The 14,667-nt window shown below is 45.7% G+C and overlaps 1 long non-coding RNA gene across 1 annotated transcript; it reads right to left on the bottom strand.

Annotated features, from left to right (window-relative positions):
* Positions 1–1,721: 1,721 nt before the first annotated feature.
* Positions 1,722–9,738, bottom strand: LOC310867818. The gene is made up of 3 exons (XR_014570030.1): positions 9,645–9,738; positions 8,966–9,053; positions 1,722–2,057 (listed from the first exon to the last, which is right to left on the bottom strand). It is a non-coding gene; the product is annotated as an uncharacterized lncRNA (long non-coding RNA).
* Between the last annotated feature and the right edge of the window lie 4,929 nt (positions 9,739–14,667).

The raw sequence follows: 14,667 nt of genomic DNA on the forward strand, positions 1-14,667 counted from the left end.
GTGGGTGTTTACATTCACTCATATGCACCATTTGTAAATGCACCATTTACCAAAGAAAATACTTTTCAGGGTATTCTGCCTTATACCCAGGGGGCAAAGTGGTTTTACAGTCTTGGAGCGTTGTAAAAGGTTGTGCACCAGAAATGATATCTAGGACCATCACTGATCACAACCTAGGTGGACAACCTGGTCAACTAGCTACTGGAAAGCTACAGGGTGGGTTCAAACAAATCCCACCCCAATCTCTGAAAAGGCAAATCCGAATAGGGCAAAAGAGACAAAAAGAAAGCCTATAACTTGATAATGCTCACTCTTATCTTCATCAAATTAGCTGTGGTATGAACCAGGAGCTACCCTACATCACCAAAGAGTCAGAATGCATATGGTGCAACATACCTCAGCGACCTCCCAGAGCTGTGGGTAAGAACAGCCCAGAATGCATACCTGCCTATACATGAAATGGTAGTGGCGTTGGGACATTCACAGTGTTGTGCCATGCCCTTCGTCCACAGTCTGAGTGGTAGAGATATCACTAGTTATCCATATATTTTGTAACCAATATTAATGTTGCAGTTTGATGGGCAAGTCATGCTGAATATAGTAGCCTAGTTGCTGCCGTTGGTGAAAAAAACAGTTCAACTCTGAGAAAATGTTATACCGTATTTGCAAAGTCAGTAGGAACTATGTAATCATGGTGCATTATGTCATGTCTTATACCAAATAAATAAATAGGAAATAAAGGTCAAATGGAATGCAAAACACTGGAGAAATCAAGTTAAACACTTTATTTTGTGCTTTTGTCATCCAAAATAAAAGTGAATACTTATTCAGTTGTAAAGTATCTGTATGAATAACATTTGAACAATTCTCAGTAAATGCAACTATTTACAAAGTCATAGGAACTTCAAAAAATCACACACGTGTGAACTGAGTGGTGCAATTCCCCCCCCCCACCCCCCCCCCCCTCTCTCTCTCTCTCTATCTCTCTCTCTCATTAGAGTCACTACCTCTCTCACTCTCTCTCATTAGAGTCACTACCCCTCTCACTGTTTCTGGCGCCCCCTACTGCTATTTTTAAGTCACATACTCATGCTCACACAGACACACAAACAAGTACGAGACAGACACACACACAGACACACAAACACGTACGAGGACATTGCAAGCTGGTTGTAGGAGTGGTTGCACCACTCAAAAAATAAGTGTAAACGTCTACACTTAATTGAGGAGAACACAAGTATGCAATCATGGTGCACCATGTCAAGTTTCATAGAGTTTTAAAACAAAATGTCAACTGCTAAAGTTAATTAAAAAAAAAGGCAATGGAAATCATTACAAAACACTGTTACCTGACGCTGCCAGATGGGGGTAACCAGTATTGGGTAGGTTATATATGCTTTTATATATGGGAAAGGCTGGCTGACTTTCTAGGTGTAAGTATGTAGGACTAGTAGCGCGCCAAAGTTTGTTTTATTGTAATATAAAATTATAAATATAAAATAAATATATAAATATATAAATATATAAATATATAAATATATAAATATATAAATATATAAATAAATTAATTCCAGTAGAACACAAATAAATAAATAAAAAGTACATTTAACACAAATTGATTGCACCGAACGTGAACTGGCTACTCTACTCTACTACATTTTAAACTATTTATCTACCATTCTCTCCAGTAGAGAAAACAGCCGGTCCATTCTCTCTCCGCTTTCTCTAGATCTCCTCTCCTCCGCTTCCCTTTGTAATTTCATGTCCTCTTTTATTAGTTCCAGGAACTCATCATGATCTCTCACCCTTTTTCTTTTCTGGCCAGCCTGGACATTGGGCCCTGGTGTCCCTGACCCTTCTCCAGCTGTACCCGCAGACACTACTGTTTCTGGTACAGCTGCAGGTACAGCAGTGTCCACAGCAGCGGAGGCAAGCAGGACAGGGGGGTTGATTGAGTGCCTCTGCCCCAAAACCTCGTCCATCTGGGCGAAATAAAGCCATGAGGCAGCTGTGGCCTTGCCATCCACCCCCTCACCAGTCTTAGGATATTTGCACTCCTAAGGAAAGTGGAAAATGAAGATTTCAGAACCACTGGCTTAACAGGTTATTTAGTACTGCGACAATGGCCCCCAGAAGTCGGCATACCCCTACCGGAGTTAGGACCAAACACAACATAGTTTTTCCTCATCTCTAAGGCCTCCCATACATGAAATGGATTCTTGTATAAAAATATTTTACTGCAAAAGTGGTGAAATTGTTATTTAAAGTTATACAGCTCAAACTAAAAATAAAGCCTGTCCGTCTGGGGGTTGAGGCACTTAAAGTCATGTAGATTCACAATGGAAGCTCTGAGAGGTTCAAACTTGAGAAATGATAAACTGTGAACAAATAGATGCCGCTTCAACAATAGTACAGAGAAATATGGAAAGCCTACAGTGGAACTACTAACTATTATTATGTTGCAGCACATGACCTGGATGCTCCCTCATCAAGCTCAAATCTCAATATTATCCTCATAAATATAGATAATCAAGTTATTCATTTCTGATTGGGACATCCCTTGTATCAATATGATATCCATATCATGATATTAGACTGGATAGTGTCCATGATTTGGGATATTGCACTATTGTGATATTGCATAGGAGTTGCATAAAAATATAATTTTCAGATGGGGAAAAAAATCGGTATCTTCAGTATGTCATAACTCTTATTTATTGAAAGTGATGACTTGTCATCACTTTCATGTATTTAAAGAAAAACTACTTCAGTAAGCTTTGACATAGATACTGGTCTGCTGTTCTAATTCTTTGTTTTATAGCTGCTATATGTCGTTTAGAGATGTAGTGTTTTAGGTATTATTTATGATATTTGTCGTCATATGCAAAGAGATCTGGGTACGAGAGCAGCCGATGTACAACTTCATCAATCTTTCTGATGCTGCATGTGAAGGCCTGTCTCTGGTACTCTGACCAGTAGTCCTGGTTTTGTCTATGAACTGATTGCAACAAGACCGCAAGGACTTTTTTGTGCTATCCCTTTTGGACTGATTGTATGACTGTACTCTGTTGCTGATTTTACATTTATGTCTAATAAACTATTAAATCCATCAATCAATCAATCAATCAATTGTGCTGGCCTTCCCACAAATGAATGTTAAAGGAGAATTCCATACTAAAAGGCTTTCTTACCTTTCTTTGTAGTTGTTACGTCCCCATCAAAGAGGTCCAGGTGTTATTTTGTGCAAAAGCTCCTTATTGGCTATTTCCCCTACCATAAACCCTAAATGAATTGCATTGAATTTAATGGGATGTATGGGGTGTTGTGCTAATTCGCTTATTTCCATCGCTCAAAATTATATATTTTTTGTATATATATATCCTCTCTTCATAATGTAAATAATAACCCAAGCGGCACACTTTACTACTTATTTAGATGGAAATAAGCGAATTTTGCACAAAATAACACCTGGACCTCTTTGATGAACTACAAAGAAAGGTAAGAAAGCCTTTTAGTATGGAATTCTCCTTTAAACAGTGTTGTATCCTATTCAACAATGTTGTACCCTATTCAGTCTTCATGACGAGACTGCATGCTCTCACTCTGGTCTTACTGGAGTAGTTTTCTCAACATGATATATGATGAGGAGAGTATATTGAATTTGGGTTTGCCAGGGTTTAATGAACATCATCTCTCTGTTGAACAACAGTTAGTGTTGAAGGTCTTCTGCCGTGGGCTTTATACATTATGGGTCTTGTTTCGTGCCTTTTTCTAACTGTTTAGCAAAGACGATACAAAGATTTGGATCCAATATTCCATTTTGGTAAAATTTTAAAGATACACTTCAGAATTTGTACAGTATCTATGTTGTGCACTATTATTAGGCTATAGTATGTGCAGTAACCATATTACAAGTGATACTAATTGTCAGTGTAGACTACTGGACAGGCAGTAGGCTCTGTTCTCTATCGTGTTCGAGACTGGCTCTCCACTACATATTATTAAATTGTACGGGAACTGACCCCACAGGGCAGTGTTCATGGATATCTCTTTAAGACACATCTACTATGGTGGCCCTGCCCAGATGCCAATCAGCTGGCTATTTAAGCCCCATCTGTGCAGAGCCACTTCGATTTTTTGATTTCCACGAGCAGACGTTTCGTGTATCTCAGCAGTTTTGACACTTATTAAACAATATATATATATATATATTTGGAACATACAGCTGCGTGGCACACAGTCCACTTACCGGAGGTAAGAAGAGAGCCGGTCGTCGTTACGACTCCTCTCAGGGCGCCGCGTAGCTCCATCGAAAAATCAAACAAACAGCAACAGCAACAAGCTGCAGTGCCTAATCCGCTAGACAGTGGAGGAAGCCTCAGCCTGTCCGTGCGTCCATCCCTAGTGAAACCCGACCACGTTGGGGGAAACTAGGAGACGGCGTTCGGTGTGGCCAAAGCCAAGCGCGAAGCCGACCACGTTGGCGACGCCTTGGTTCCCTGGCTGCAGAAGCGGTGAGAGAGCCGGTCGTCTCGACGACTCCTCTCAGGGCGCCGCGTAGCTCTACTGATAAAACAGCAGCAACAACAAGCTCAGTGCCGAATCCGCTAGACAGTGGAGGAAGCCTCAGTCTTGTCCGTGCGTCCGCTCCCTGGGACGGCGTTCGGTGTGGCCAAAGCCAAGTGCGAAGCCGACCACGTTGGCGACGCCTTGGTTCCCTGGCTGCAGAAGCGCTGTGAGACCCCGAGCGAAACCGACCTCGTCGGTGGACCTCCTGGTTGATCATCGCGGCTGTACACTGTTGCGGCGGGTAGCGGGGTAGAACCCAGAGGAGCTGACCTAGTCGGCGTACTCTGAGGCCATCTACGTCGCTGATCGTTGCCGCCGCGGTCCGGCCAGACCACACGGCAGAGAGTGTAAACAAACAATTCCAGCGTGTTCCACTTCCTCATTGACAGGTTGACATGAGCGTCATAGTGTAGGAGGGATTCCCGTCAGGGACGGCTGCCCAGACTGCACTGTGCCTCATGGTTCACAAGAGGGCGGTGTGGCTCAAAGATCAGGAGACAAAAACTCCCGATGACCCACCGTGTCAGGCGCTGCAATTAAATCGCTTACTCTGTCACAATTGGTTCTGGTTAATATATACTTATATGCTTATAAGTATGATAATGGCTACAACACCACACTATGTGTACTTGTAGGCCTACTGGAATTATATACAAAAGCTCCAGTGTGCTTAATGTCAGATGGTTTTGTGCCAGAGCGCCTCAGAGCATGCTTCCCAGGCAGTAGCAGCGGGCAAGACTATTCGGGTGTGGCGCCTTCGGTTGCCACAGTCCGAGCTGCAGCAGGAAGGCCGAGCTCGTCCAATGAAGCTGCCTGTTTAGCCATTGGCCTTGTTAGGCCAGGAGGTCAGTGCATTGCTCCAACAAGCTAAGAAGGCGTGTGCAGATGAACAGATGCAGGAGGTGATGGCAGGAATGCTCCATCATGAGCAACTTGCCTCAACGGCTCCTCAGGCTGCGCAACCCCAGTTAGGTTTGGCAGCTCCAGGGGCCTACGGGTCCGGTTGGAGGCCAACCGGCGGGGTATGGCTAGATGTGCTCAGCACACAGAGCCCACTCCTCAGTCCTGACACTTCAGGGAACCCAGCCCCCACATGCTGTCTCTCGAGACAGTGGCGGTCAATTCAGGTGGACCCCTGAGTAGGTTCCACCATGTCAAGGGTTGTATCACTCTCGAGGTCGTCCTCAGACGAGCCCTCCATCGTCGTTTCCAGTCATCCTGGTTCTCCATCTGGTCAGTTTGTTGGTACTTTGCGCTCCGGCGTCATTCTTGAGTACATCCACGTATGTTAGCGTGGGACGTCCTCGTGACCGGTGCCTGTTTGTTGGATCCCACAGCACTAGTTTGCTGGCTGGCATCTCTTGGCAGTTGAGCCAGCTGGTGCCTCCGCCCCTTAGGGCTGAGGGCGGCCACGGTGCACTGCGTCCCCCCGGCTCCCCTGAACATGCGGCCAGTGCATTATCTGTCCTTTACGGTCAGGCACTATGCAGGCGTATTGCTGACAGTGTCAGTTTACATGTATGAAACGTGTATAGTTACGCCGGTTCACACAGCAGAGTGAGTGTGAAAAGACTGTCATGGGGGAGCAGAACCACCAGAAGGGCGTATTACGGCATGGCCGTTAAGCGCCTGGGTGTAATGGTGTGGGGGAAACCGGTTATCGGAGCCACGGAGTGAGCTCCCTCCTCGTCCGGGGGTAATGGGCTATGCCGGTGACCTTGTGACACGGCGGACCACTGTCCCACACAATGTCAACACAAGGATCACCCAGTTACTGAAGGGTGCTCGCACATTAGGCCGGCAGTCCCCCCACGGGAGGTGGTACTGTCTGCCTTGCGGCATGAGCCAATTAAGCGTGGACACTTGGGTGGCTTCTCGCAGGACAGCATTCTTGCTGTTAGCAGTGTCAGCCACAAGAATGTCCCTATGAGTGCATGAAGGATGCTGCCACTTCCTGCATATTGGTTAGGTGGTGCTGGCACCAATCCCTGCATTCTATACCATAACGGCCTGATCAGAGTACGAGCCAGTCAGCCTGTTGAGTTGCACCCTTCCCACCCTCCTAAGCAGGGTGGTGAAGCAGGATTGCAGTCACGGTTGGGCCCTGTCAGGGCCTCTAATGGGCCAAACTGTTTTAAGCAGATGGTCTCCAAGACTGGGCTCCCTCATTGGGTTGTGAAACAATCTAGCAGGCATATAGGTGGGCAGGGATGTGGGCACAATCCGTGCAGGGCCTTGTGGCCCATGCACTGATGACGAGATGTCCCTCTATCTGAGATTTGCGTGACGGACTCTGTGTCGATGCCGTCCGCATTTAGCAGGTTATACCAGTGTGGTATCCATGTGGCAGCCCGCACCCTCCTCACTGAGTGGGCTGGGCTCCGCATCAGGACACGGCTTCAACAGTCTGTTGGCCTACTGTCCGACGGGCTGACTTGAGCGGGAGTGCATGACTGCAGACTGCAGTAACCTGGTTACATTTCCCGAATGGCACCCTGGTGCTCAGAGGAGCTCAGGTTAGGGCCCCGCCAGTCCTGTTTGGGGGCCAGGCTGTTAGCCCTGGAGGCTCTATGATGAGCCCCCTTAAAATAATTTAGTCAGTGAGCCTGACATGCTGTCACTCAAGACAGCAGTATTATATAGTCACGTCTGCAAGGAGAAATGTGGGAGTTGCGAGCGCTGTCAACCCATAACACGCTCGGCCGGGTGATGGAGTAGTTTTACACCTCGACCCAACCTTCTCCCCAAGGTTCTCTCAGGGGCACATCTCAATCAGGTGATTGAGCTCTGTCCTCTCTTTACATGCAGACGGATGAAGTGTGCAGTGGTGTATCTCTGACAGAGATCTACACAGCAGTGACATGGGCGACTCTGCCTACATTCACCCTGTCCTACCGATGGTGGCATCCGCTCCCCCTGTGGGAGTCGCTCCTGCGTGCTACTCAGCGGTAGGGTCACCGGCACCTTGACCGGTCAGGTCGGCCGGGCATCTGACGGGCTGGCTTGAGCAGCCCTTCACCCCGGTGGTCACTGGCCTAGCATCGTGCTGGGCCAGCTGAGCCTAGGTGGCATCTTGCGCCTAGGCCACGAGTATTACTTACTTGGTATGAATACTGAAGTTTTGGAGCATTTTGGCGAGCACCTGTGACTCATGGCGCTCACCACTTATAGGCTCGGATGGAATTCAGGTTAAACTGCCTCGGGCTGCCGCGGGGGCAGCTGGTCTGCTTATTTCCTCGCGGTGTGTCTTAGAGAGTTCCCGTACATATTTAATAATATGTAGTGGAGAGCCAGTCTCGAACACGATAGAGAACGGAGGGTTACACTGTAACCCAGGTTCTCTGAGTGGAGAGACTGGCTCTCCACGAAAGAGCCGCTTCCGAAATTCGTGTCAATCAAGTTAATCGAAGTGGCTCTGCACAGATGGGGCTTAAATAGCCAGCTGATTGGCATCTGGGCAGGGCCACCATAGTAGATGTGTCTTAAAGAGATATCCATGAACACTGCCCTGTGGGGTCAGTTCCCGTACATATTTAATAATATGTAGTGGAGAGCCAGTCTCTCCACTCAGAGAACCTGGGTTACAGTGTAACCCTCCGTTACACTAAAGATAACTAAATGCTAGGTCACTCTCCACTCCAGTCAGCTAAATAGCTACTTGATTTCTTTTCACATTCCAAAATATGTGAAATGATTTTACCTGTCATTTTATGAAGAAAGCCACATACTGTAGGCATTAAGATGCAGGTGGAGCCAAATACTGTAGTATAACTTGACTGTAACCAAATGGCTGTAACCAAATAACTACAGAAATGAATAACTTGCTGTTATGAGGATAATATTGAGATTTGAGCTTGATGAGGGAACATCCAGGTCATGTGCTATTAAATGTCATGATTAACAGTTTGACTGTTTTTTACGATTAACCCGCATTTTAATCAACCCCCCTTCACTGCCGAGATTGTTGTATTACCTTTAGAGCATACGCTGAATTATTTGGGCTTTTAATCCGCGAAAATCCATCAAAAAAAGCTCCCGTGGTTTGTTATGATCTGTGTGTAGCATCCACCATCTTGGTGCACGCGGAAGACGCACACAAGATTGGTTTCAATGAGGCGTTGCACCCAATGCATTTCCATTGGCCTCAATTTCCCAGAAGCCCTAGCAGCCCACAGCATGTGACGATTTCCGGTTTCGTCATCACAGCGAAGCCATCCAGTCTCATACTCTGCGACGAAGACGGATTTTCTTTTGATTCATTACATTACGGCGGATTAAACACATAAAACAAAAGGCGGGTATGTCCGATACGGCAGCGACATTAACCTGGAGTAATCCATTCAAGGCACGGAAACTGTTAAAAACAGTTATTTCAAAGGTATAATTACATACTTACTTTATATTTGGCCTTGAAATTCTCCCACTTCTTTTTGGCCTGCTTCGGAAGAACTTTGTCGGCAAGATCCATTTTCTCCAGAATGGCACTAAGAGATTAAAGTAAATACACCACATTAACACAATAGAGACTGCAAGGGCCAAATGACCACAAACACATTTATGTAACCTTGGGGTGGCGCAGGTGTTTACATAAGCGTCAAGTTTACGGGCATGGCTAGGGTGGATTGACCCGGAAGGGCAAATGGCTTTGACCACAGGTACGTCAGCACTTTCAAATGCTGTGAAGCGAAATGTCAGTTTCATTCTGAAATATCCATTCTGTCTGTAATTTATTCTAATAATTTGTTCTAGGTAAAGAAGCTTTTTCCTTCCCGTGTTGTGTAAAAATAAAAAGATCAAGGCAATTCGGCTTGATGGATATTCACAAAAGTGATATGTGTCTTGTAATATGAATGATCAAAAACGAGACTGAAAAGTGAAACTGAAAATTGCTAGACTCATTCAAATGGCTACATTTTTAAAACAAAGCATGATAGAAATGTTTTCTCTTTTCCTGGTGAAAGCAGAGGATTCTAGCTTTTATTTGAGCTATGGTATGTCTCTGTAACTCTTATACCGAATATTTAATGGTCATAATAGAAGTGTTTTGAAAAGAAAACAAACGAAATACCACAAACCTCCACGCAGCAGTTGCTGTGAATTTCTGTCCTGTGAACAGGTCCTCGTGGTCCCTTCTCATTTGGATGAATCTTTTGTTTGAAGACACCGTCCCTAAAAAAAAAAACATTTTACAATTTAGGCATTTATCAGACGCTCTTAATGCAGAGCGATTTACATTAAGCAAGAACAAAGAAGCATGGGAATACATCACATAAAAACATTTATCAAGAAACATGCGTAAGCTAAGAAAGTAACAGTGGAATATCTATATAATGAAGCTATACATATAAACTATACTACTACTATGCTATACATATGTAGGCCTACTATGACGTGCTATGACTACATACAATGCAATTATAGTGCTGTCTACATAACATGCTATAAGTCTGTATCAAATGCTATCTAAGTCTACAGAAATGCTATCTAAGGGGGTGGGGTAAGTGCTATGGGCCATGATGGAGTCTGAAAAGGTGGGTTTTCAGACTACGGCGGAAGATTGGGAGTGATGCTGCAGTTCTGACTGCAATGGGAAGTGCATTCCACAGTTTTGGAGCCAGAAGGGAGAAGAGTTTGGGACATTACTCATCTAGTCCTCTATAACAGTGCTTCAAACTTTTTCATGTCAAGGACCCCCAAAATGATACTCATTATCCTGCGGACCCCATTAGAAAAGATATGCCAGGGACAGACCCCCCATAAAAATGTCTTTACAGCTCTAGCAGTGATTTTCAAACAGTTTCATTTCAAGGGACCCCCAGTTTGACCTGAATTAGGCTATGAACCCCCATTTAATGGCATTTCTATCTCTGGGACCCCAATGTATATTGTAAAATCAAAGTTAATTTAACTCTGAGTGTACCTGCCTGCCTGGGGGACCCCACTTTGGCAACCACTGCTCTACAGTTTATAGCATTTGACTGAGTGTATACCCCCCCCCCCCCCCCCCCCACACACACACACACACACACACACACACACACACACACACACACACACACACGCGCACACACACGCGCACACACACACACACACACAACTTACATTTGTAATTGAATTGGGCAGCCTCACTGGCCTGGCCCTGGCCCTCAGTTGAATCGTCTTGTATTGCTGAGAAATGCAATAAAAATACATTAGGCCACGTCAAATTAGGCTTTTACCGACCCAAAATAATCCAGAGTAGGCTGCGCCATTTAAACCAAATACTAGTCGGACTCGTCGTGACATGTCCAACAACGCATGTTTAGTTTAAGCACAACATTTAAAGACGTAACATCTCAGTCACGTTTACTTTACTACAACCACCATGTTGGGCATTTGACTGTCCGAGAACAGGTTGTTGTGTTGGTGTGAATAACACAACAGACTGGTCGGGAGGAACGCACCAGTGTGACTCTCCGTGCGGTGGATATTTTTTTCTTTGCAGGGAGTCAGGTTAAATCAGATTCGACCATAGACTCGACGTAGTAATAATAATAACAATAATATAATAGCTGTTATTTATAAAAATGGGTACATCTCTCTGCTGGCAGCCCCCAGTCCCCGGGTTACTGTGTAACGCGAAAATCTCCGACAACGTCGGTGGATATTTTTTATTTGGCTGTGTCATGATACATTTGATATCTTAAATAACTAAATACTATCCCAAAGATATTAAAATTACCTTCCGTGACACAACAACACTTTTAAAAGTAGTATAAAATAGTATAAAACTTACTAGTTTCCGACATGTTTCTTCCTCTTCTTGCTGCGCTCGGGCTGGTGGCGAAGGGAGAGAAAATAGAAATGCCGGATGCGCAGAACGGCTGCGCCGTGGCGATGTACACTGCAAGGTTCTCAGCCAGCCAGGGTACATACCCACTGGTCTTAAGCCCCGTTCCGACCGGCCAAAGCTGGAAATAAAAGCAAAGCTGAACTCATTTCGAAGCTGCTTTTTTTTGAGAAAGTGGGCGTGTACAAGGTACCTGTCACTCAAGCTGCCTGGACTGCAGGCTTGAGCTCAGCTGAGAAAGAAAACAGGCAGAGAGCAGATGCGCATTTGAAAGTCTAAAATGTAAAATAGCGACTGTAGAGGAGAAATAATTATATATTTAGTTACATCATAACCTACGTATGGATGAATAAATAATATAATCTTGGTAAACTTGTTTGTAAATAACCGAACGAGACTACGGACCCGATCTCGTTCCTCCCTCTTTTACCCCAGCTGAAGTGCTCGTCTTGGGGTTGGGAAAACCCCCCACTCCGCTCTCCTCCTCCTCCTCCGCCACGAGCAAAACTCTCCGGGCATTTTTTTAAATAGCGGCTCTGTATGTAATGTTAATGTTGATTTAGCAAGAGCATACCGTAGAAATACAATTGTATATATCCAGCACGTCGTAAAAGCAATTAAAACAGCTTATGTTTACGTGTGATTTCCGGACATTCAGTCCCAAGTCTCAAGTCCGGGGAAGGGAGCCCCCGCGGCCCTGTCTGTCTGTCACTGACCCTCCTCTGGTCTGCTCCTCCCGGGGAAAACATTGTGCCAACTAGTAGGCTAGGCATACTTTAATTACTTAATAAATAATCAATATCTAAATTGATTAAAATAATCAATATCTAAATAAAATAAATAATCAATACCTATACCATCACTGTGCTGGTGATGACTTTATGAATAAATATAATTCTCTAATTCTGCGAGAGTGTGTGTGTGTGTGTGTGTGTGTGTGTGTGGGGGGGGGGGTGTGTGTACGTGTGTGTGCATGAGTGATATCGTTTACTTAACATTAGCATTAATAGTTAATGGGGCCAGTATATACGTTATATGGCATATATATATACGGGCCATTTATAGCATTATATCGCTCTCTCTCTCTCTCTCTCTCTCTCTCTCTCTCTCTCTCTCTCTCTCTCTCTCTCTCTCTCTCTCTCTCTCTCTCTCTCTCTCACACACACACACACACACACACACACACACACACACACACACACACACACACACACACACGACGACGACGACCGGCTGAGAGCGGGCTTCTCCTCACCTCTTCTCGGGGAAGGTTGGAACTATATTGTTTAATTGTTTAAACAATATATCTATCGATCTATATCTGCTAATTTATGCACTGTTTAGTCCACATTCAGCGACGGACAGCGCCGTTCTGGACTGGGCAATAGTCCGCATCAATGGCTTCGATGAGAACCGGGGCGGGGGGGTGAATGCAGGAACTATTCTCCCCAGAAAAAGTATCAATCCACTGGGAACACGGAACACAACCTGTTTTCACCGCTTCGACAACTTGTTTCTCATATAAACTTTAATTTCTATCGATAAAATCGGCTATGGTCTTGCCAAATATCCATTCATATTTCATATACAGCCCATATTTAAAAAGTATTTTTTTAAATGCGGAGAATCGGGCCGGACAGCTCTCGGAGAGACTTTTGGTTTTGTGAAATGATCTCAACTCCGCCCCCTCAAACCACGCTGTGCTCTGATTGGCTACACGCAGCTTTGAAAAGCTCCAGCGTTTCAAAGCAGCTTTAAAGTTGAGTTTTGGTGAGCATGAAAGCAAAGCAAAAAAAAAAAAGCTGTTCATTCCAAGCTTCAAAGCTCAAAAGCTGCTCTTCATAGAGATAACATGGGACCACGAAGCCAAAGCAGAAGCTAGCTTGGGCGGTGGAAACGGGGCTTTAGGAAGCGGTCTCGGGCGGGGGAAAATAGTGCACTGGATGACCGAGTATTTAGAGCCCTGTGGATTAGGAAGCACTCATCCCAACTTCCGCTTTCATCATGACAAGACGTGTTTTCGTTCGCTCCTGCCCTCCGACGGACTCAAAGTCGCTGATTTTTATCAATTTTGTTTTTTTCCTCTTCTGGTGTATGGACCCCTACCTCAATACACCCAAGGGACTACATCGAGTTGTTTTGGAGAAAAACGAACCGGTAAAAGGGGAGTTTCAACATCTTTCCCACAGCGACTTTTACCTGGTCAGAGACAACGAGTTCAACGTGAACCACGGGAAGCACCCTGGCTACGGCTTTGAGACTATTCAATCCTATTCAGCCCGAAGAGACAAGCTCCAGCTTAGCAAAGTGAAGAGATTTTTCTTTTTCTTTATTTTGTTACTGGCTGGCGACATCGAAAGTAATCCTGGTCCCGTAATCACTCGACAAAGGACTAGACTGCTCGTACAGGAAACGGTGGAGAACAATGGACTCGACACAGCAGCAACAGCGAGGAACAACAACAACACCGCTCGCGCTCGCATGGAGATCAATGGACTCGCGGCCCTCACCGCCAACACAGCGATGATCAACAACAACACCGCTGGCCCCCTTCCTCCTCAACCAACCTGCATCATGCTGGATATACACGCTAATATCCCGGCTGTGAATCCTATATTCGCAAGGGCCGAGCGTGTCCCAGGCAAAGGCAGGAGACTGAGGAGTGACCTGCTACCGGCGACAGTCAAGGCCCAAGACACGGTCAACACCCCCATCTACAGGCATGAAGAGTCCCCGCATCCAACCACGGGGGACATCGCATCTGGAGACGGACCTTGTCGGCCTCATCGGCGTTCTTTCCCGGCTTTTTTTTCAGTCGGGACCATGGCTCAATCAACCCCACCAGAGCCCTCAACGCCCTCAAACTTTGACGAGGGACCCCTCCCCCCACCCGCAGCCCAACTCCCGGCACCCCCCACCCTCCCCCCACCCGCAGCCCCACTCCCGGCACCCCCCACCATCCCCCCACGGCAACCCGCGACCGCAACTACTGCAGACATCAACAATGGACCTCCCTATTTTAACATGGAGGACATTAACAGTATTGCCAGCGTTAAAGGAATCCATTTGTTTCACCTGAACATCAACAGCCTTGGACCCAAACTGGCTGAGGTCAGACAAGTGTTCCAAAGCGGTAAGGTAAACATCCTAAGTTTCTCTGAAACAAAGCTGGACGAGTCCACCAGGGACCCAGAGATAGAAATAGAGAACTATAATATCATTAGGAACGACAGAAACAGGCATGGCGGTGGCGTGTGCATGTATATTCA

Source organism: Protomyctophum parallelum (assembly GCF_964188405.1).
Source record: "Protomyctophum parallelum genome assembly, chromosome: 12".
In the NCBI taxonomy this organism is placed as follows: Eukaryota; Metazoa; Chordata; class Actinopteri; order Myctophiformes; family Myctophidae; genus Protomyctophum; species Protomyctophum parallelum.